This window comes from Oryzias latipes, chromosome 15 (assembly GCF_053564925.1).
Source record: "Oryzias latipes strain Hd-rR chromosome 15, Olatipes_Hd-rR_3.1".
In the NCBI taxonomy this organism is placed as follows: domain Eukaryota; kingdom Metazoa; phylum Chordata; class Actinopteri; order Beloniformes; family Adrianichthyidae; genus Oryzias; species Oryzias latipes.
In genome coordinates, this window is record NC_136251.1 from 8,022,569 (window position 1) to 8,045,785 (window position 23,217).

Genomic DNA, 23,217 nt, shown 5'->3' on the forward strand with positions numbered 1-23,217 from the left:
GTACCCCACCGTCGCTCCGCAGTGGCCAGGTTAGGCACTGGCAGCCCTGTGACCCTGAAAGGGGTACAGCGGGTTAAGAAAATGGATGCATGGTCAAGCTACACCCAGCAGCAACAATCAAGCATTTGCAAGAATTAGCAATGAGCAAATATAGAGTGCTGTGAAGGAGTTTTGGCCGAATTACAGTAGCATTGTCGCAAGTCAGTCATTTTGAATATCAGTTGGAAATAGAACTTTTTATATCACAATGTTTTCATATCAAGCATATCATAAATAAACCATATTACTTTACTATAACATAAACTATATTTGTCATATTTGAACACTTGTTTAACACTCAATTACTGGCCAATAACCGGTCTCTCCACAACATGGAAGCTCATGTCAGGCACTATTGCAACCAGGATAAATAGGCACATGGATCAATACATGAGCAACGCACAGAAGGGCATCGGCATAGATTCCAGTAGAGCCAAACACCAAATACCAACTCCTGGTTGACAGAACAGTCTTTCAAGACTGCAGGTCACCAGACACCAACCTGTGCAACAGCCTGGATTGATTACAACAGGAACATCATATTTTTTTATAATCAAAACTTTTCAGGTCACTGTTTTCTTACTGAAAGATGGAACTGAGACAATCATATTATGGTGATTATAGCGTGTAAGCAAATGTTAATTATGTAACCCTAACATCCCTCCCTTTTTATCATTTCAAATACGTCATAAGTAAACAGAGATAAATGGAAGGTACAAATGTGAATAATGTTTTTTTTAATCATAAGAAAAAAGGCATCAAAACATAATTTCACCTCTGGCTTCATACGATGCCTCTGAAGTAGGGGTATTCACATGGGGAGTGATCCACTTCAGCTTGTTGGACAAGCTGGTAATGAATGAAAGCCTGCGTGGTGGCCTTTTTGAACATGGACATGACACAAGGCAGAGCACATGTTGTATAAAGACAAAAAATGCATAAAAGGATGAGTATAGGTGTCTATAATTTCAGCAGGACGTGCCACCATGGACCAGATGTTAGCCAGGACCGGATGTCACTGGTGGGACTGGCACCAGGAGTCGCAGACCTAACGTAGGCTTGCAGCTCCGTTAAGTCGTGCAGTGCGGTAGAAATGTCCTGTCCATCACTGGTGCCGTCCAAGATGAAAGTGCAGCAAGTGCCTCCAACCATTTTGCACACATCTCCCGATGATGCAGTTAGGAGGTCGAGCACGAGTCGATTTTGCAGATCGATAGTTCCTATGGCCGACATCTCTGCTGCTGATGCATTGGAAAACTTGTAGGTGGTGTTAATGAATCTCAGCAATGTGCACCTGTTGATCTCAATGTGGTCCCTTACTTTTGCCACTCCGATTCATGGTAAGAGTGACTGTCCGAATTTTGCTCCTCCACCCCAGATGCGGAACTCCATGGGACTCCATTATAGGGCATTCATTTGGAACTTCGGTGCAGCACGTTTCCGTCATGCGGGATGGGGTGTAGGGACGGTTCTGTTCATGAAGAACACAGGTGGGACCAGAGGGACCAGAGCGCTAAGGGCTCCTCAGTTTGGAGGAAGGCATGGCATAGGTAGGAATAGAATAGGCAGTGTGTCCGCACAGGAAGTACCAATCAGCTGGAACCCTGGATCCTCGGTTTTACCTACCTTTGGTCTGGTTTCTTATGTCGAATGATCGTCTGATCAGGAATAATCCACAGCTTCCTCTGATCCTGCACACAAGCTAAGTAGTTAGATCGAACAAAGATATCACCTCCGGGAGCTTAATTGGTCCTGTAGGAATGATCATGGGTGGCAATGTTGAGGTGTGTTGTATTTTTATACAGATCCCATGACCTGCGGGTTATAGTTGGTACCGCCTTCTCCTGGTTTCCATCGCTAGGAAAGTTAGGGTGACAAGAAGACATGCGACAGTCACAGTGTAGCTCCGCACCCATCTGCTGCGGTCTCCCAGCAGTGGGCCTTCCTTGCTGCTAGGTTACCGAATCACTTTGAGGACCCAAGTCCTAATGGATGTTGGGTTCGGGTTTGTACTATAACCAGTTGAAGCTTACAGAGGGTTTTTTGAGGAAGTTGAGAAAGAAGGGAGTTACAGTGATCGATACAGGAGGTAATGAGACTATGGACTAGGACAGCTGTGGAGTGAGAGAGGGGTGGAGAGAGAGCGAGTGATGTTATTGATATGGGCAATGAATGGGAGAATCCTAACAAGGATAACACCCACACTTTTAACTTGAGGGGAGGGAAATATGGATGAATTGTCAAAGGAGAGAGAGAAATTATCTAGTTTACTAAGGGTAGATTTAGTGCCAACAATGAGAATTTCAGTCTTATTGCAATTAAATTTAAGGAAGTTTGCGGTGTACCAGGATTTGACTTCAAGAAGACAATTGGAGAGGGAATAAGGTGGAAATGTGGAGCCAGGTTTGGAGGAGATATAAAGCTGGGTGTCATCTGCAGTGAAAATTGATGTTGTTTCTGAAAAATGTGACTGGGTATAGGATTAAGAGCAGGGGCCCCAGGACAGAGCCCTGGGGCACACCTGAGGTGATTGAAGCCACTGGGTGTGACCTGAGAGATAGGAATGGAACCAGCTGAGGGGTAGGTTGGTGATGCTAACATTGGAAAGTCTATCCAGGAGGATGGGGGGGGGTTGTCAAACGCTGCACTCAGATCTAGCAGGAGGAGGATGGAAACAGAACTGGCATCTGCGGCAAGGAGGGGTTGTTAGTGATCTTGAAGAGGGTTGTTTCTGTGCTGTGTGGGAAAAAAAACCCAAACTAGAGCTGGTTCATATAAATTGTTGCCAGAGAGATGAGCATGGAGTTGAGCAGCTACAGTTTTTTCAAGAGTCTTTGAGATGAATGGGACGTTTGATATTGGGCGGTAATTGTTGAGGTTGGAAAGGTCTGAACCAGGCTTTTTTAGTATGGGGGTCACCATTGATTTCATAGCAGAGGGAACTGTTCCAGTCTTGAGGAAGGAAAAGAATGATGCTGGTGATTAGTGGGGACAGAGAAGGAAGAGTAGCCTTAACCAAAGTAGTGGGTATTAGACCAAGCTGGCAGAAAGAGGTGTTGGATTTTTGGATGAGTTTACTAATTTGATCAACTGATGGGAGGTTAAAAGCAGAAAAATGGGCAAAGTGGCAGAATTAGAGCGGCGTAGATTGAATCTGGACTTAAAGAAGGCTTAAGTCGCTAATGGATATGTTTACCCCTCTCCGTCAGTTTAGGGAGAGGGGAATGTTTGGGAGCAAGGACATTTCTGGATTGGATTTGTTGCAAAGGTGGCATGCTATGACAGTTCCACGATGGAATTCACTGAGCTCCTGAGAGCGGCCCATTCTTTTACACACCTGTGGCCAGGCCGAGGGTTAGGACACCTGATTCTGATCATTAGGATGAGTGAGCAAATGCTTTTGTTAATATTTTACGTCCTAAAAAACAACAACATTGTTTTGTTTTCTGGCTAAAAACAGCATAATTATAATTAAAAGACCACTTGGAATCCTTTTACAACAGATCAAAACATGATTGAGGTGATACTTTAAGTATTTCAGTGTCCTCCTGCATAGGAGCCAAATGCAGTTAAGATAAGTTTGAAGACATTTGAAATGTTTTCGCCACCAAGTGCATACATAAACACACAGAAAAAAAATAATTCCTTAACAAAGCACTGTAGTGTGTAATGCATGAGATTTACCGAATAGGAAACTTTGGAAAAGTTTCAAATTAAAGGCAAAACATGTAAAATGTCAGCTTAAAGTGTAAAGCTGAGTCACAGAGGAATGGTGTTTGTGGATGCCTCCTGTTTTCTGTGGTATTTATCACCCAGACAGGTACAGATATGGAGTCTGAGCCTGTCAGCCTAAATTCAAATTCTTTCTCCTTTTCAAACAGAAAAAACATTAATTTCTACACACACTGACACAAACCTGCTCTTCCTCCATCTTTCACTGTGGAGCTTTTGCTCCCCGTTATCTTTCTAACACTCCCCTTTTGCCTCTTAAATGCACATAAACAAACATTACACACAAATGAATATACATTTCTATTAAGCCCAGGCTCAACATGATGAATGTGGCTACCTTTTAATTTCAATTACTGTGCCTGTTAAGCTAGCTGGAGCTTGGTTCTGAGCTCAAGCTACATCCACGAAGCAATGCTTCAATTACAAGGCATGAACTGAAGGTACAGGCATACTCCAAAGCGAGAGTTGACACACGAACAAATTTACACAGCAGCATGTGCACACATCCAAAGCACACACATGCAAGAACATGCATGCTCGCTAAATTAGATTAGTTAATTTAGCTGCTGTCTGGATGCATTTTTCACCTTCGAATAGCTCACAGCTGTTCTAAAACCTATTTAAAATGTCCATAGGGCAGCGCGACATCTTTACTCCAACTGACATTCTGAGGAAAACTATAATTACTGCTCTAAATAGAAGTGTTGTTTATGTATTTATTAGTAAAAGACATTTTAAATGAGAAATGAGCACTGGTGAATATTATTCTCTTGTGGGATTTGGCTAAAGCAAATTTCCGACAGCCCCTATTTATGTCAGTGAAAGTCGTGAAATGTCTTGTTTTTTACCCTACTTGAATGAAAATGTAATAGCAAGGTGGACAAATTGATTGTTTTGAAAATCTATGCCATGCATTTTCCCCCACATTCACTCTGACAAATTGTCAATCCCAATAATTTTTGAGTCATAATATTCAAAGTTTTTTTAACAGATAAAAGTCCAGGTGGACAAAAATAATACTAAAGACGACCCTATTTTCTAAAAGGCAAACGTAAATATACAGTCTGTCTTACAAAAGAGTATTAAGGTTACCAAAAAAATTAAATAAACATTTATAACAATAAGTCATAAAAGTATGAGAAACTGTTTCAATTTTAGAAGAATAAACTTGTAAAATTTGGTGTTTTTTGTGAAATCTTACAAGAATGAGATCATTAAACGATGAGTAAAGGAAAACCTTTCTTGTACTGGGTTGGACCCTCATTTTCTTTCAGAACTGCCTTGATCATTCTTGCCATAGATTCAACAAGATACTGACAACAGTCATCAGAGAGTTTGGTCCATATTGACATGAAATCATCACACAGTTGCTGCAGGTTTGTTGGCTAAACATCCATGATGCCAATCTCCCATTGCACCACATCCCAAAGGGGCTCTGCTGGGACGCCATTTAAGTCCAGTGAACTCATTGTCATGTTTCAGAAACCAGTCGGACATGATTCCAGCTTTATGACATGGCATCTTATACTTCTGGAAGTACCCATCATAAAATGGGTACACAGGGTCATAAATGGAGGAACATGGTCAGCAACAACACTCAGGCAGGCTGTGGCATTGAACCATACTTAATTGGTACCAAGGAGCCCAAAGTGTGCCAAGAATCTTTGGTTTTTACAAGTTCCAAGCAAGGTTGGGTGTTATTGTTAACACGCCAATGTGACCAATGTATTGGTGTCGGTCTGTGTATTTGTTTTTTTTGTTTTTTTGATAGTTACTGAGGAGGTTAGGAGTTAGCGTAGTCACACTAACATTTGTTTAATTTTGATAACAGTTTGGGCTGCATGCTGGCACAGTGGGCTGGCCCAGTGGTTAGCGCTCTTGCCTCCTTTCTGTGTGGAGGTTGCATGTTCTTCCCGTGCATGCATGGGTTTTCTCCGGGGACTCCGGCTTCCTTCCACCGTCCAAAAACATGCTTCATAGGTTGATTGATTACTGCAGGAGCAGGAACAAACAACACAGATCCAGTTCTTACTCGAAAGGCTTTAATGCCAGAAGCTCAAAACACATACTGGAGCATGATAAGCAGATGCTCTGACACAGAACACAGAACAGCCACAGTTTAAATAGAGACACAAATGATAACATGACGCAGAACACCTGTGACAGGAGACCTCAGGAAGGGGAGGGCCTACAGGGAGGATAACAGCTGAAACCCAAGACAGCCCTTTCCATGACATGACCTGGTTAGGCTGTGGCATCCCCGAGACCCTGTAAGGGATAAAACGGGTTCAGAAAATGGATGAATGATCTGTCAGTTTCAAATGTCACAGCCTTATCAGTTCTCTTTATTCAGAACAAACTACAAAGACATTAAAGTTTTGCACCAACTTTAAACATATTAGAAACCTCTTCAGCACTGTCTATCTGTACATTTTGTACTCTACCCTCTCATTCATTCAGTTCACCTAGGCTGCTGAGTACTTTCAACACAAATCTTTGATTTGCATTACAAGTCTGTCTCAACTGTTGTTAATTCACATATCGCCGCTGGAGACACCAGGTCTCTCAGCTGGTCTGGGAATGCTTTGGTATTCCCCGAGAGAAACTGAGGCAAATGGCCAGAGAGAGAAAAGTCTGGGCATCTTTGCTCAGAATGCTGTCCCCTTGACCTGGCCATGAGAGAGCCAAAATGGATGGATGGATTCACATGTTTTGCTGCAATTTCTCTAAATTAGTGATGAGATTATCCAGCCCAAGGTTCACAGCAAGGCTCTGGATTAAGCAAGTAGAGCAAGCTTTTTTTTTCTTTGTGCTAGTTGTACTAGCTCAGGGGTCGGGAACCTATGGCTCGCGAGCCATATATGGCTCTTTTGATAGTCACATGTGGCTCGCTGACAAATCTTTAATTATACTTTTTTTTCATTAGACCAGTCCTTCTCGGGCGCGATGCGATGCCAGAGGCGCGGAGTAGTAGCGGTGCTTGGAGAGAAAAATCTGCGCCAGCACTATCACTTTACTATTATCTATTATTTCACAGAGTTTGTACCACCCGGAAACCTGTGAATTGACGTCCCTAAAACTGCGTGCTCCCGTCTCTGAGAAAGAGCGCGCAGTTGCGGGGACGGGATGTGTGAGGAAGAAGGCAGAGGGTGGGGGTGAGGGGTTGTGGGGACCGGCAGCAGGTGAATCGCGCAGGGATTGTAAAAACGTCACTCACTGCAGCGTGTGAGTGTGTGTTTGGCTCCCCGTCTGCATGTGATCAGTCTGCCTCACATCTACAGAACATTCAGACCTACGATCACGTTTAAAGTCTCAACGCCTGCGTGAAGCAGAAACTCACCACGTATCAACCAGACTAGACCATCAGCAAAACTACCACGAGAAATACTCATCATTTATTAGCAACAGCATAACAATGTTATTAAAAAGAATCCACAGACTTATTGTACTTTAAAAATGTTGAAATTACACCAAATGCACACATTCATTTGTATATTTAGTTTTAAACATATTGTCGCGGACTGAGTTTAACTTGGCTGTTGGGCCGCGTTAAAAGTTCTGGAGTTCATTGAACGCATCAAGCAGAGATCTGATTGGCTCTCAGTTCTGTCGCTCAGCCTGTTGTTAGGTAATTCGGACCAATGGGGTTCAGCTATGGGCCGAATAAGGGAAATGGGAGGGCTGGAGCGGGAGCAGGGGAATATAAAGTTGGGAGAAGCTCTCTCTCGTCTCGGCGGGAGAGATTCAGGACTTGCTGAATTAATTGTACGGCGTTTGTTGCGGTCTGCAGTAACCAGAATAAAGAACCTTAAAAGAGGTTAAGTCTCCGTGCCTCAGTGTGGGAAAGGAACACTACATTATTGTATGGCTCTTTTGAAATTACATTTAAAAATATGTGGCGTTTATGGCTCTCTCGGCAAAAAAGGTTCCCGACCCCTGTACTAGCTTAACATCCTAACTGCATCTTGGGTGTCTAAACTTTTTCTAAATAGATGTAGTAAATGTTGTTTTACATTTACCTAGTCTAAAACTGCACTGTTATTTTAATTTTTGCAGACACACAATACTTTTTCTGTTTAATGCATCATTATTTTTCCAATGTTCTTAACCCACTTTATTAGTCTTTGGGGGACACTAGGTTGCTAGAGCCTTACTAGCCACTGCAGGGCAAAGCCGCACAGCTAACCAGTCCATCAAGGGCAACATAGAGACAAACAACCACCCACATCCAGTCACACCTAAGCATGTTTTTGGACTATGGGAGAAAATCCACACATACACAGAACTATCAAACTCCACACAAAGTACAGCCCATGTATAATTATCACATTGCAATACTCATTCAGTACGGAGACAGTAACACTTTGGCTGATCTGAATTTTGCATTACAGTCTGAAAAAATCTATGACAGATTTGAAACAAAAGAACAATTGTAACAAGCAAAAACAAAGAAACTTGACAGATGTGAAATTATGAGAAACCGATCTAGCATTAGATAGAAATGGAGGCAGGCACATGTAGGATGGATTTTTGTATATAAAAAACAAACAAAAGAAGATAGCAAAAAACCACCATGTCTGGAAAAGGGATTTTAACAGCAGCTCAGAATCCTCTTAATAGTGCAGTTATAGAAAATAAAAATAACAATAAAAACACATAAAAAGACAAAAAATTAGAGCATAGATAACACGTTGCAATGTTGTATTCACACTTAAGGAATCAATGGAAGAATCTGGAAAACATACAAACAAACTCAAACTCTAAACACTCACAGAAACAACCAATCATTCAGAAGAGGAGGTGCACTTACTGGGGAAACGTCTCAGCATGAAGGAGTTTGTGGTGCCATATTCTGCTGTTTTCAACACGCAGAGCTGCACATTTGTATGCACACACTTTGTTAACCTCTGTCCTCCACATGGAAACCGTGTCATTTTAAATCTCCCCAGTGTAGGCCTTTTCATCCCAACAGTTTCAATCCTAAGTCTAATGCCAATTCAGATACCCCAAACTCCAATTCACTTCCTGAACAATACTGTTTAAGGAATATCTTTATAAGTTATAGATTTTGTGTCATATAACATGGGCTGCATGGAGGCACGGTGATCAGTCTGAATATTCTGGTTCAAATCCCAGCTGGGTTCTTTCTGTGGAGAGTTTGCATGTTCTCCCTGTGCGTGTATGGGTTTATTTCTGGGATCTCTGGCTTCCTCCCACAGTCAAAAAACATGCTTAGGTAAATTAGTGATTCTAAATACTCCTCAGTTGTTCACGTGAGTATGAGTGTGCGGCCCTGTGAAAGATTGGCGACCTTTTTCAAGCTGAGTCCCGCCATTGACCAACAGTAGCCGGGTTCGCTACAGCAACCCCATGACCCCTAAAGGGATTAAGCAGTTTATGAAACTGGGCAGATAGTATATGACACATTATTTTAAAAACTGTTGTCTTCATTTGCAAGAATTATCAACACCCAAAAGGAACCAAATAAGACACATGAATCAGAAATTAAATTTAACAAAGCGACTGCCCCCAAACGTGACGCCGTGCAAACATTTGAAATTTTTAATTTAAAAAAAAAAAAATCAGAGCACTATCTGCTCTCTCTAGCTCCCATTCAAAGTAGCTGCTAGTGCTGATTGGTAGATGCAAGCGAGGGAACGGCCTTATGCTTCACTCCCGCTCCCCGTCTCACTCCGTTGGTCACAGCCGCGTCTGTCAGCAGAGCTCAGTCGCTTGTCGGAGATTTTGTCTACTTTTTATCGCTGAAATTAATTGATCACTCGTTATTTCAACTCATTACTGTCCTCTTTCTATTGCCTTTTTGTTCTGGTTGGGAGTAAACTGAGAAACGAGTTGACTATGTGCAGGTTTCTGGTTGCTAAAGTTAGTGCTAGCAGTAGCAGCAAAGCCGCCAGAGCCAGGGCATTAGTGGGGGCAGCAGAGACAACTGGATGGGTGGTACTGTAAACTTTATTTACCGTGCTCAGCCCTCTACATCTAGTTTGTCTAGTGTCACAAACACAGCTCCTGCTATCCCAGTTGCTCATAAACATGCAGTGGCCACTTCTGATGATATAGATTTGGGCTGGAACACTTTAGTACTTCGATAAGAAGTAAGGCGAGTGACCAAATGCTTCTTCCTGGAGCATTTGTCTCTTAAGATTTTGTGTTCTCTCCTTTGACATGTAAAAGGCAGGTATGTAAAAGGCTGCATCTTCCCTTTTTAATGCCACATTGAAAAATCAGAAATCTCACACCTCCAACAAGTTTGCTTTATTTTTACCTGAAAGACCGGTACTGTAATTTTACAGAAGTTGATTACTAAAAACACAAACAATATATGCTTTTCTTTTAAGAGCTGTCACATTTTAATTTGAAAAGGACACAGTAATGACTGTAATTAACGCAGCACACGGGTTGCAAATTGGATTGCAATTAGGTTACTAGACTAGCATTTGACATCCATTTGACATCCATCTGTAGCATGATTGGTGCAAAAAAAATATTTCTTTTCAAACACAAAAATACTACAGAATGTCTCCTTTAGTCTGCTGTTTAGCTGACTGGGTTAACGTACCTACGCCGAAATTCAAATCGAACCTTGGAATTATGGAATATGTCAATTTCTCCCAAAAGTTTACCACATCGCCTTTAAAGTTTTTTTCTCTCTGTTTTTCTTAAGACAGTGAGCAGTGTGGCAGCAACATCAGGGCTCTCATCCATGGGATGGGGGAAAGGGGGGCAGTGATAAGAGGCCAAGAAATGCAGACAGAGTGAAAACAGGGATGGACGGGTCGAAAGTTGTCCGCACAGCTCCACATTAAAGTTTGTTGCATGAGAGCCTGGCCTTGGCTGGGATGAAATCGATGTACTTTATTATCCACTTAAGATAAGATAATGTTAAACCTTGCCTCAAAGAGGAATGTTTGTGTGCAGGAGCTGTGCTTGAAGCAAGTCGTCAAGTAGTTTTTAACCAGTCTTTACAACATAAACCAATATGTCTGCTGACACGGCACACATAAAGCTTTCAGTGTATTAGCATGTGTAAACTAATAACCTCCAGAGGATTTGCTTTATCAGTCAAGCTTTACACCTGCTGTTCAAATGTCATTTTTGGGTCTTTTCTTTTCTAAAAGAGCCAAATATGCTTGCGATTGTAAGACAGAAATATAGGCATCAGTTTGGTGCTCTTTCCCTGTTTCCCTAAAGCACTGCAGGCTTTTCAGTTCCTCAGGCCTAGGATTAAATGGAAAACCAAAGTTGCATTTATCACAGGAGTACTACAGCTTAAAGACCCACTCCAATGAAAATTGGGATTTTTGGATATTAAGGAAATTAAGCTTAAATTTGCATTTCTATGTAGCTTTTTCAAATTATTGTGAATCGAGAGCAGACAGAAATGCAGTTTGAAAGAGATCGTATTTGTTTTTTCAGAAAATACGCTCAGTAGGCCGCAAGCTCTGTGCTCCAGATCGACAAGACACATGAAATTAGATGTTCCCCGTGCCGTCTGACTGCTCAACTGCTTCTTCAAGGTCCCACTCCGATCCTCCTTTAATTCATTGTCGATCCATTTTTGTGTGCCTGTACGTGCTCAAATTCTGGTGTGCTTTATGCCAATAAAATGTTGTGATCCGTTTATGAAATGCAGACTTCTAGTTGAACAGCCATCTGTAATAAACCTTGAAATGTATAGTGCACATTAAAATAATATTGAAATTAATAACAGATTTGATGATAAAATAAATCTCTGATTTAATTGGGATACAACACTAATCGAGTCTGAAACAATGTGATTGGGCCCGATTTCTGCTCACATGATCCAACTGTATAGTCTGGTTTTCCTCTATATCTAGACTCCATTCAGTATGCCCATAGAAAAGAATGAGGAAAGAATACGGATGATGCAGCTTTAACCCTTGTGCTATCCTAGGCACTTTACCATTGGGAGTTGGGTCATCTAGACCCACTAGACAGTGCACTGAACCTTTTTTCTTCAATGATTTGTGATCTTCACTGGTGTCCATGGATTACATGAAATCTTTCCACCTTTATCCACCTTTGTCATGGTAGGGAGAACACGTCAATGGAAGGGTGGGGTCATCTAAGATAGCACAAGGGTTAAAGCCGTTTTCGTAAAGTACATACGTTTTGTCCTGTGAACAAACGTAGTTATTACACGTTTTGGCATGAAACTGGGTTTTGCCTAAATGGCCCCTTTTTTTTTGTTCTCAACTGCTTCTGATTAAAAAGTCTTAAACTTGGCCTAATACACGGGAAAACAGATCTACATTTCAAAATTCATCAACGAAATGTAGGTGAAAAGGACACTGTGCAAATGAGACTGCACACAGCTCATATCTAAGTACCGCTGTTTAAATGATACTTAAACCCCAATGTGAGTGAAAACTCACCCTTTTCTCTCTGTGTGTAGTCCAGAAAATTGTATGGCATTAACAGCTAATGTGGATTTGAGGGCAAACTTCATGGGAAAACTTTGGTTTGCTGCAATTTGAATAGAAAGCTGGCACCGTCTGACAACTGCGTCACTCCCTTTGTCTTTTAACATCCTTCCCAGTGACAGCAACAACAAACACGGCACTGCTTAAGTGACTGTCATTTTCCCTCTTCAGTCCTGCACCTCTCTCTCTCTCTCTCAGCTCAGCACTCTCTCCTGGCTTCATTCCCTCCAGCCGGCCCTATTTGTTCCTCTTTTTCCTCCTCATTGACAGCTGTCCCACAGCATCAATGATGAAACAGTCTTCACCAGAACGCCTTTCCTTCTCCCCCTGCACTAAGCCGTACACCTTTTCTCCTCCTCTTCCCTCTCTCAGTACTGACAGCTGTCGTTGGGCCCTGATGTGAAGCTGTCCTGTTCTTCAGTGACAGCTGTGCTTATTTTAGTTTTGCCGCCTTTGACTGGATCCCACAACAAGGTCTGGCATTCTGTAGGATGATTCACAGAACACACTGAGTCATTTCCATCTCATCCTCTTCTGCACTCGGCTTTGTCTCATTTATACTCACTCTTCCAGCATTTTTAGAAGGCTTTAATTTCCCTTGTTCACGTCATATAGCACAGTCTATTTGTTTCTGGTGCATTTTTCATCAATTGTCTTAAAGTTTAATTGACCGTCACAGCAGATAGTCATGAAGCCTATTTGGTAAGACAGAAAAAAAGGAAACAGCCACATTCACAATCATTTGTATCATTTTTACATTTTGTGAATATATGAGATCAAGACAACACTTGAACACACAGAAAATACATGTTTTCCTCCTTTTATCAACAAGTAGGAAACAGTGGAAACAAGACCGAAATATAATATAGAACTTTATTTAAAAAAACTTAATAAAAATTATTTTATTTTTTTTAAACGTACTTTCCTTTTTTCATTTTGATGCTTTTTTTTAAAGTATTTTTTGTGCTTTTCATTAAAAAAGGAGCTGCTATAGCTATGTAATATCATATTTAGCTGTATTATTCATTAAGTCTTTCACGTGATTTTTAAAATGCAGTACATGGCGTTGTTATGCAGCACAACCAACAACTCCTCAGGATTCATTCTTTTCATTTTTGACCGCCGCACTCTTTTCTTGAAAAAGGGTTCCGTGATCTTTTATGTGCCACATTAAAATGCAAGTTTGAAAAAAGATTTCCTGGAGACTTGTTGCATCACTCCAGCTTTACAGCAGCTTTTGTGAATAGAACAAATAAGGATGGCATGGGAGCTGAGATAACCTGTGTGTGTGTGCATGTGTGTGCCTGAGGGCAGCCCTGTGAATCCCATCTCCTCCGCCCTTTTTCCGTCTTTCTCAGAGCATAAAAAGAATGCAGAGCGGGGTGGGACAGCAGTTAAACGAGAGCTGAATGAGAAGCAGAGGAGCTTCTGGGTTTACAGATATTTTTCTGGGTCTAGATGATCGTGGTTAAAACCTATTTTCTTTGCTTACTTTGTTTCCATTTTTAAGGTGTAGTGCATTTTGCTTAGCAAGGTCTGAGATACTCAAAGGTCCACCCTCCTTACATGTTTGATGACAATTATTGATTGGTGAACCTGGATTTTAATGTCTGTTAATTGTTACAATCATTGTTTTTCCTCAAATCAAACAGGTTCTCACCTTTGGCACTTTCATGGATGAGTTGGATTAGTGTTGCAGAATATGTTGACTTGACTGTTTATTGTATTTTTTTTGTTCTCAGTAAATCTTCCCCAGATGCTGCATTTTATCCTATCAGTGCATTTGTTTTAGTCACACCACCCCCAAAATATGTGTGTCCTCCTGTGTCAGAGACTGCTGTACAAGTGAATTTGCAAACATCACATCACTAAAAATCATGGGTGTATTCAGACTAGTACAACCGTTTGTTTCGGACCAAGTCTGCTTAATTTTGTTCGTATCGAGCTCTGAACCTTGCGTTTAGTCTATATTCAGACTGCTGTTAAGCGGCCTTTCCTCATTCAAACCAAAGGTAGAAAACAAAATTATGTGAATAAAAATCTCTTCATTAATTGGCCAGGAATTGCGAGAGTGGAGCAAAGCAACTAAAGACAGAAATTATGGAAGTCCTGCGCTTTGCAGTCTTTCCCAGGGTAGTTCATTGAAACTATACATTTCGCTGACCAAAAGACTCAACACTTTCTACACGCTTTTTGGTTCGGTGGTTACATCCTGCAGCGCTGTTACTGACAAGCAGACAGCTAGGAAGGTACACTGATTAGTGTTTACGACATATAGATTGTTGGAAAAACAGTAAGAAGCAATGCGTATCACGTTAAAAGTTGTTTTGATAGGTTTGAATACATTAAACCACATTTTAATTAGTTGCTGTGTCTCAAAGTTGTGGTGTCATTGTTTTGAGAGAACTCTGTTACGGAACTACAAGGTAACTTTTAGGATGACATCACGCATGCCAAGTAAAGACACAGAAAAGCACGTAAAATGTGTTTTCAGCTGTGTCAAAATACACGTAACAAGTAAGGAGTTAGTCCCCTTTTTACTCTTTGATAACACCACAATTGTTGCTTTACATTTATCCATGGCTTATCTGTTGCTGCATTCTGGCTGCGTTTAGATCACGTGTCCACCGGCTACGATCGCCGTTTTGGTCCAGTTCTTCCACTCCGAGGACTGATTGTATTTAAACTGAGGAATCTCAGAGCAAACCAATGCTCAGTGTGATTGGAAACAAACCAAGACCACCTTCAAAGATGGGTCAGAGAGCAGTTTCTGGTCCCAGACCAGGGTCCGGCTGGGTTTATTCAGACTGAAAATCTGTTTCGGATAATCAGGGGAACCAAACTCTGATTCACTGCAACCCTTGTGCTATCTTAGATGACCCCACCCTTCCATTGACGTGTTCTCCCCACCATGACAAAGGTGGATAAAGGTGGAAAGATTTCATGTAATCCATGGACACCAGTGAAGATCACAAATCATTGAAGAAAAAAGGTTCAGAGCACTGTCTAGTGGGTCTAGATGACCCAACTCCCAATGTGAAAGTGCCTAGGATAGCACAAGGGTTAAGTGATACCAAATGCATCCAGTCTGAATACACCCATTGATCTTGCAATGATTTCCCGTGTATTTTGTGTGCTCTATTTCCAACTAGGTAGCACAGACATATAGGAAAATGTATGAGAAATGATGAAACATTGAATGGGAGGACTTCATCCGGAATAGAGTTTGGTGGGTATGTTTACCCTCCTTCATAAGGGTAGAAGAAGAAGAGAAACCTAATGAGGCTTTGATGTGCCATATGTACCATGTAGCCTTATGAACAAATTTGTCAACTAAATTTGGCTTAAGAATACTGGACCGATGGACTTGTTGGTAAAAGTTCATCACTGTTTCTGACTCCATTCCTTGTCGTGTTGCACTGAGGTTTGGCCTCCCCGTCACAGAGGACCTGTCTCACTGGATTTTGTCCATCAAGAGTTGATTACACTGGTATTTTTTGACAAAAGGTCAACATTCTTACAAAAATTCCAAAACTTTTTGTCAAACTTAGTATAAAAATTAGATTGCAGTTATACAAGAAGGGACATCTTTAATTATTTTTACCATTTCTATAACCTTGTTTCTTCCAGGGAAAGAAAAATCTGATGTGGACTGATGAGATTTTCAGTTGTTGTTAGAATAAGTGTCTCCATGACCACTGCCCTCCCTTCTGTGTTAAATCACAAGTACTGTGAGCAAAAAAAAAAGCAAAAGAAAAGACAATCGGGGTAACTGAAATAGAGAAAAAGCAAACTGAGTCCAGAAAGGACCAGGGAGGTGAAGTAATGAGACATCAGAGGACACGGAAAGAAGTTAGGAGCCAGGAAAAGGGTAAGAGAGCAGCAGCAGAGAAGGAGGTGGGAGGGACAGAGCGGGTGAGATGCCCTTAGGTAGCCTATTTTCTCACCCTGCAGGAGAGAGACAGCAATTAGAGTAGGTGTGTGTGAACCACCGTGTGTGTGTGTCTGCAGCTTGTCATGACGACAGCAGGGTTTTTTAGTGTTCGAAAAGCTGAGTGCATTGCAGTGCCATTCCTCTGTTTCATTATCACTTAACACATCTGCACGTGCTCAGTCGAGTCTCGCTGCTCAGCTGTGTTGCCCCAGTTTGAGCGTTTAAGGGGAACAACCTGTATCCGTAGCTATACAGATGCACACACTTGTGAAGAAACACACACAAGTTAATATTGATCAACCCTTTAACATCTGAGCTTCAGGGTTAACATTCTTCCGACAATCGTAACTCTTCAACTGTTCATGCAATTAAAGCCTTAGTTGCATGCAGGTGAGGGAGCGCAGGTGTGTCTTGCTGTTCCCTTGTGGCTGGTGTGGCCATCATTAGTGAAAATGAAATGTAAAATTATCTTGTTAATGGTAACTGTATCCTCTCATAAGTATCTGTACGAATAAAATGAGTTACATGCATATGATGCACGGCTGAGGCTGTTGTACGGTGCCCTTGTGCCACACTTTAGTCATTGGTAAGGTGGTGCCACTGGCTCTGTAAAGACTGCGTGTAAATGCTGCACGCAGGGGAATGCAGGTGATATGTAAGTAACTGTAGAACACCCATAGGATAAATCCACAACCTACACACTAACAACTACAAAACCAAACAGTAAGGCTGCTTGCACGGGCGCAAAAGGCGCAGGAGTGCTCACTCATTCGTACCATGAGCTCCCTGGGCAGTGCACAGGTTTTCTGGAGGTTGAGAAAATAAAAAAATCTATACAGCACACCGACTTCACCCATACTTATTCTGTTGTCTAAGTGTTCACTACAACCTGACGCCCGCAGCGTGTTTCTGTAGTTTTTTACTTGAGTTAGCAGAGTTGTAATAATTCACATCAGCTGGATATCTGCTCCATCCGCATTTATATTTGATCAAAGGCTGTTCCAGACAAAAAATCTTTGAGATATCCAGGAAAATCCACACAGACTGTTATACAATTTTTACATCCTGTGACAGACTGTTGAACTGTCCAGAGTGTACCTAACAGGAGGTGAGATAGGCTCCAGCACCACTGTGACCCTAAAAGGGATTCAGAGAGTTTGGAAGATGGATGGATGGATGGAGTCTACACTTCCAAATGTAACCAGGAAAATATTTCCAAGAGAGCTACAACAAATTACATTAATTTGGAAATCAAACCAAAAACCCTCCAAAAAATATAAAAATTCTAATTAAGGAAATCAATAAAAAAACCTCTATCAACTTAAGGACACAACATGCATTTAAAAAAACAAAAAAAAACACCATTACTGGCTTCTAAATCATCTTTTTCTTCTCTTTTTTGTAATTCCTTGTAAATCTTTCTTGTTTTAGGATCAGTCCACCAGCTGTAGTTTGTTTAGCTGCAGTGTCAATCAAACTGATAGATCTTACAAAATGTTTTTTCAGATGAGCTTTTCTTCAATGTAGAAAATAATGTATTACCTCACTATAATCTGAAAAACTAAATTAAACCATTAGGACAATTAAAAGTTAATATATTGGATGGTATCAGTTACCCTAAATACTGGGCGTCAAAGTCAGCATGAGTCCTTATAAAACCCATATCCGTTCATTTCAAATTATATGCCTAAATCTATTGATTTCTTTTTTAAGAATAACTATAACACTTCTGCAGCAAAAGAGAAGAAATTGCTAAAATGTCAAAACATCTTATAAATTGTCTGTATCTTCTTGTTCTTGAGGCTCCCAGTCTGTCTGTCAGAACCACTTCAGTGGACTTAAGAAACCCAAGCAGCCTGTTCTGACACCCCAGGCCCGTCAGTCAGAAGGCAATTTTTCAGCAAATACAGAGATGTACGATGGATTCAATTGAAAAAAAATCTAGCCGTGAAGCTGAAAAAATCTTCTTAAACTTTTAATGTTTCCATAATACCCAAATTATGATTTGTTGCTCTTTGTGAAAACGCTGAAGCACAGAGTAGATGGTAACAAAAGTAAACTGAAAGAAAATACAAAATGAATTCAAAAGCAACAATTAAAGTTCATCCAAGCGCGGTGCTGAAAATGAAAATGCTGCTTTCTTTGCCAAAGGTTTTTAGCCTTTAAAAAACTACTCCAGCTGATCAGTTCCACGCTCTACGCTGGCCTTAATCAATTAATCAATTGCTACCCATCAGCTGATGGCAATGAGCAGGACTTCAGGAGGAAAATATAACAGAAGTGCACACATGCAAGAAGACACACAGCTCAAAAACCATGACACCCCCTCCCACACACTTACAAAATTCTAAGGTTTTTACCAAAAACCATAAGGTGCGGTTCAAACACCAGGATTCCAAAAAGTCAAAGTTCTTTGGTCCAATGCCATGTTGTTATAGTTCACATATTCCAGATAGAGAAAAGTTTGAGTCAATAAATAAGGAAACGGCTTAAAGACAATAAGGTTGTGGGTAATAACTGACATAACTAAATTGCTGCTAACGCCATCTTTCATCTTCCCTCTTGACTGTTTCTTTTTAGGGCGGGAAGTGGAGGGGAAATAAATATCAGCTAAAAGGCCAAAAAACCTATCAGACCCATTGACTGTACATAAGAACTAGATCAAGTGAGTGTGATGCCACCCATAGAAAATGTTTATTTCCAGCTCCAACATAATTAAGCCAATCAGTTGTCATTTTTTGTGATATGGATGTCACCATATTGGAACCAGAAATCTTCAATGAGCAATGATTGGTCTGATTCATTGTTTCTATGGCAACAACTCTTGCCAATCAGGAGTGAGCTTATTGGAAGTCCAAACCCCTACAACTTGAAAGCAGGCTTCACAAAATCTGCCAGTAAGACATTTTTAATGTTTGACGTGAGACTACATACTTTAAAAAAGATACCAGAGCAAGAATGTTTTTTTCTGACAGAATGACTAAGTAACAGCCGTTCATTTCTCAATAGAAGTCTATGGGATTTTGGCTTCTTGGAACCAGTAGGTACTTCCTGTTTTGGAATGCCAGGAGGGAGGGGTCAGTCATTCCAGTTCCTGTTAACAGTCAGTGATCAAACCTAAAAAACAGCTATCGGAAGCATAGAAAAAAATAAATACAGTGTGACATTTTTCATTTAGCACGCAGACAATTTATTTAGAGGCTGCACAGTTGTTGTGGTTACCACCCTGGCCTCACAGCGTGTCCTTTCCGTGTCAAGTTTGCATGTTCTTCCCATTAAAGCCTTGTTTTTCTGCAGTTTTCCTTTCATAGTTCCAAACCTAATAAGTGAATTGCTGATATTAAATTGTATTCTAGGTGTGACTTTGAGGTTGTTGTTTTTCTGTGTGGCCCTATGATGGATTTCCAAACTGTCCAGGGTGTGCTCCATCTTTTGTACTTCAATTGAAGCTTTCAGTTGAAAGCTTCAGTGACTCAGTGAAACTGAACTGGCATAAGCGGGTAAAGAGAGTGGATGGATAGATGGAGAACTCATAGTTACAACAAATAAAGAAATATTAAAATGCAAATGTAAAGTGAACCTTTTTAATGAAAGTCACATTCATTTTGCACTAAAGCTAACAAAAACAATGCACTAAATGTATGTAATTTCATTAACAAGATGATTGGTTTGTTTCGCACAACAGGGTCAAACAATACATTCAGTTTAAACTGTTTGGAAATACTATAGAATAGTTGGCATTAAAAATCAACAACAAACAATAAAAAGACACAAAAAAAAACACAATAATCATTCTACACACCAACTTTTGTCTAAAACTAAATGTATGTGCAATCTGAACGTTAGCATGCTAAGCAAACAAATCCAAAATAAATCAAAGACCCAACTCACCTCAGAGTGGATACCTTGTACTCAGAAACACCGTTTTAAGCTTAAATTCTTACACACTCTGTCGTCAGAACAATGCTACTATAACATGTTAAGAACACCTAAAACAGTTGTTATTAATGTGGGTCTTTAAAGCTTAAAAAACACTGAAGCTATAAGTTTTCTGAATTAAACTATTGTTTTGTTTTCTAACACTTGGCGTACATCCAACCAGAAAAAATATTTGAAACTGTCCACCCTCTAACAGTTGTATCCTTGTTTTCCTCTCTGCACCTCAGTAGAAATGATTTAAATTAAGTGATTTTGGGGCTGTATTGAACCAACAACCAAACCATGTGGTACCTCTTTGTCGTTGCACGTCAGCTAAAAATAATTAAAAAAATGGATACACTTATGTGAAGTGCGTCTTCTTATTTTTTTTTCTTTTCTTGAATGAATCAAGTTTGTTGCAGCTGGCGATAGGATGACAGACTGACACGACCTTAGATCGAGCTTTAAAACAGGGTTTGTATGTGATGCTTTCACCCATTTGAATCTACATATGCTGCAGTGACCCCATGTGGATACAGCACAGAGCTCGACTTTGTCATTCTGTTTACTCCAAGACGAATTAATTGTCTGCAAACCCTTGAAACAGTTTAGTCCAAATGCAGGATTTTTCTACAAAAAAAAAAAACAGAAGACCAACTAGGAAAGAAGTGCAGGTCTGACTTGACTGACAGAAAGTCAGAGTTCATAACTCAATAATGAGGAAGAAATTAAATAAAGTGGTTTCATGACAAAGTTAAAAAAAAAGAGTTCCAAAATACTGTCTTTGGACTTAGTCAAATTTCTTCCACTCCTCGTCCCTTCCTGTACTTTTTGATCTTCGCTGATCTCCGTCTTGTGCTGTGTCTTCTTCATAATAGGGTTTGGTCTAAGCATGAGGGGGAATGAATAATGTAGTATGTTGAATGAAAAGATAAGGTGCTAACACTGGATCGCTTAAGGGTTGAAGGGGGTGATGTCACAACAACCCCCCCCACACACACACACACACGCACACACTCACACCATCAGACTGAGCAAGCTGCAGGGGGGAGGAGGAAAGAATGAATAAAGATAAAGGTGAGAGGATGAAGAAAGGATGTGAAGACACCTGCAGAGAGGCATAGTGAGCAGTAAGAGATAAAGAAGCAAAGCAAACGGCAGGAGTTTGAAGCTGTTTTCATACCAGTTAAATGTTTTGCTTTCCATTCATTTTCCCCAGTTTATTTTTTTTAGATTTCCCACGCACCCAGAGGCTAGGGTTCTGCCTTAACCTTCCCTTCAAGGACACAGTGCATGGGTGTGTTTGTGCGTTTTTTATTTTTTTTTTATATTTTTTTTTTTTTTTTTTTTTTTTTTTTTAACTTGTCCTGTCCAACAGCTAGGCAAACAGATGAGAGCTGAGGGCCTCTTGTGTTGGACATATTTTATTTTAACAAGAGGGGTTATTCATCTTCAGACAAACCAAAGGGGGGGGTAGGAGGGTGATAATAGGAGGGGAAGGGGGGGTAGACCATGAAGCAGCATAGAGCAGACAGGTTTACTGGTTGTTTATCGTTACGGTACGGTTCAAATGTAGTACAAAAAGGGCGGGGCCTGTTCACACACACTCAAATATTATCAACACACCTGCTAGCCGCAAAAATGTCCACATGTCAACATGCACACAAAACAGATAGTGTTCACGAACGCATACCTATGCCTTTAAACCAACTAGTGTGAAATCTTTCATTCATTCAATCATGCAAACTATTAGTGCAAAGGTGAGCTAACACCTGTGCTCAGATGAGTGTTTATATTCTTCTAAAATGGATGGTGGAATGTGAAAAGAAGGAGGAGGAGCGCCCAGCCACCCCCACACCCATACCCCCGCCGCAGCAGCAGCGGCAGCCGGAATTCCCCCAACGCCACACGGGAACAGGCAGGGAACAACCGCCCCCCGGGCGACCAAGACCGCCACCCAGGCCAGGGCCAGCCGGACCGCCGCGAGGCCCCCCGAGCCAGAGAGCAGGGAGGCGCAGAGGGAAAGAGAGCGCCGCCCCAGCCCAGCCAGGAAAGCAGCCCCCCGCCGCGCCGGAAGAGCCCAACGCAGGGCCCCACCGGAGAGGGACGCCCACAGCCCCAGACGAGCACCCCACCACCACCCAGGAGTTCCGGGCATCCCCCCGCCCCGACCCCAGGTACGAGCCAGGACCCCCCAAGGGAGACCCGCTCCGCACTCCAGGCAGCCACCCACCCGGCCCACGGTTGGTCCAGGTAGGAGCAAGGCAGGGGCCCGCCGCCCCCGCCCAGGAGGGGGGAACCCCGGGGAAAAAAGGGCGGCCCACAAGGGATGTTATAAATATGGCCCGACCAGGCTCGGCCATGTTGGAAGTTTGGCGGGGCCCAGCGCCCAGGGGCAAGGACCAGGACCCACCCCCCAGGGACACGAACACCCCCGGCTCAGGTGTAATATGAACCCCCCCACCGTGCGGAGAGAGCACCGCCGGGCCCAGGGAGCCGGCACCCAAGGGACACGGCCGCCATCGCCAAGGGGCCCGCACCCCCCACCAGGGAAGGGGTAGGGGACAGATGGACCCAGGTCCCACCTTCCTTGTAAAATGTGTGTGCGTGTATGGGTGTTTGAGAGGGTGTTTGTGTGCATGTGTGTGTGTTTATGTTTGAATGTATATATTGAAGGGGGAGGGGTGTGTGTACTAAGGGGGGTGCAGTTAAAATTGGCGAGTAGGGCACTAAGGGGACATCTCCTGATTACTCACAGTGATGTCCCCTCACCCTCCACACCAAGGGGCCCTAAATGTCTAAGGTGCGGTTAAAATTGGCGGGTAGGGTGCCAGGAGGACATCTGCTGCTTGCTTGCAGTGATGTCCAAGCACCCCCCCTACCAAGGACCCTACATGTCTAAGGTGCAAATAAAACCGAAAGAGGGGGGGCCCACTCCATACGGCAACCATAGGAGGGGGGCCACTCCCAAGTAGCCCCCCCCCAAGGCGCATCGCAGGCTAGACCCCCCAACCCCTCACCCTAATATGAGGTTATATAAGGAAGGGGGTAAGTTGGGGACAGCTGGTAGACTGTCCCCCGGTGGTCAAACAGCCGTCCCCCAGCCCACCCCCAGCAAAGGGGCCAGGGCCA

General features: G+C 42.0%; 1 long non-coding RNA gene across 1 annotated transcript in view; it reads right to left on the reverse strand.

Moving 5' to 3' along the window:
• Positions 1-753: 753 nt before the first annotated feature.
• Positions 754-23,217, reverse strand: part of LOC144984200 (uncharacterized) — a 50,535-nt gene continuing 28,071 nt past the window's right edge. The window contains exon 3 of the long non-coding RNA XR_013647921.1: positions 754-6,039. This is a non-coding gene — a long non-coding RNA (uncharacterized LOC144984200). The remainder of the gene's footprint in view (positions 6,040-23,217) is intronic.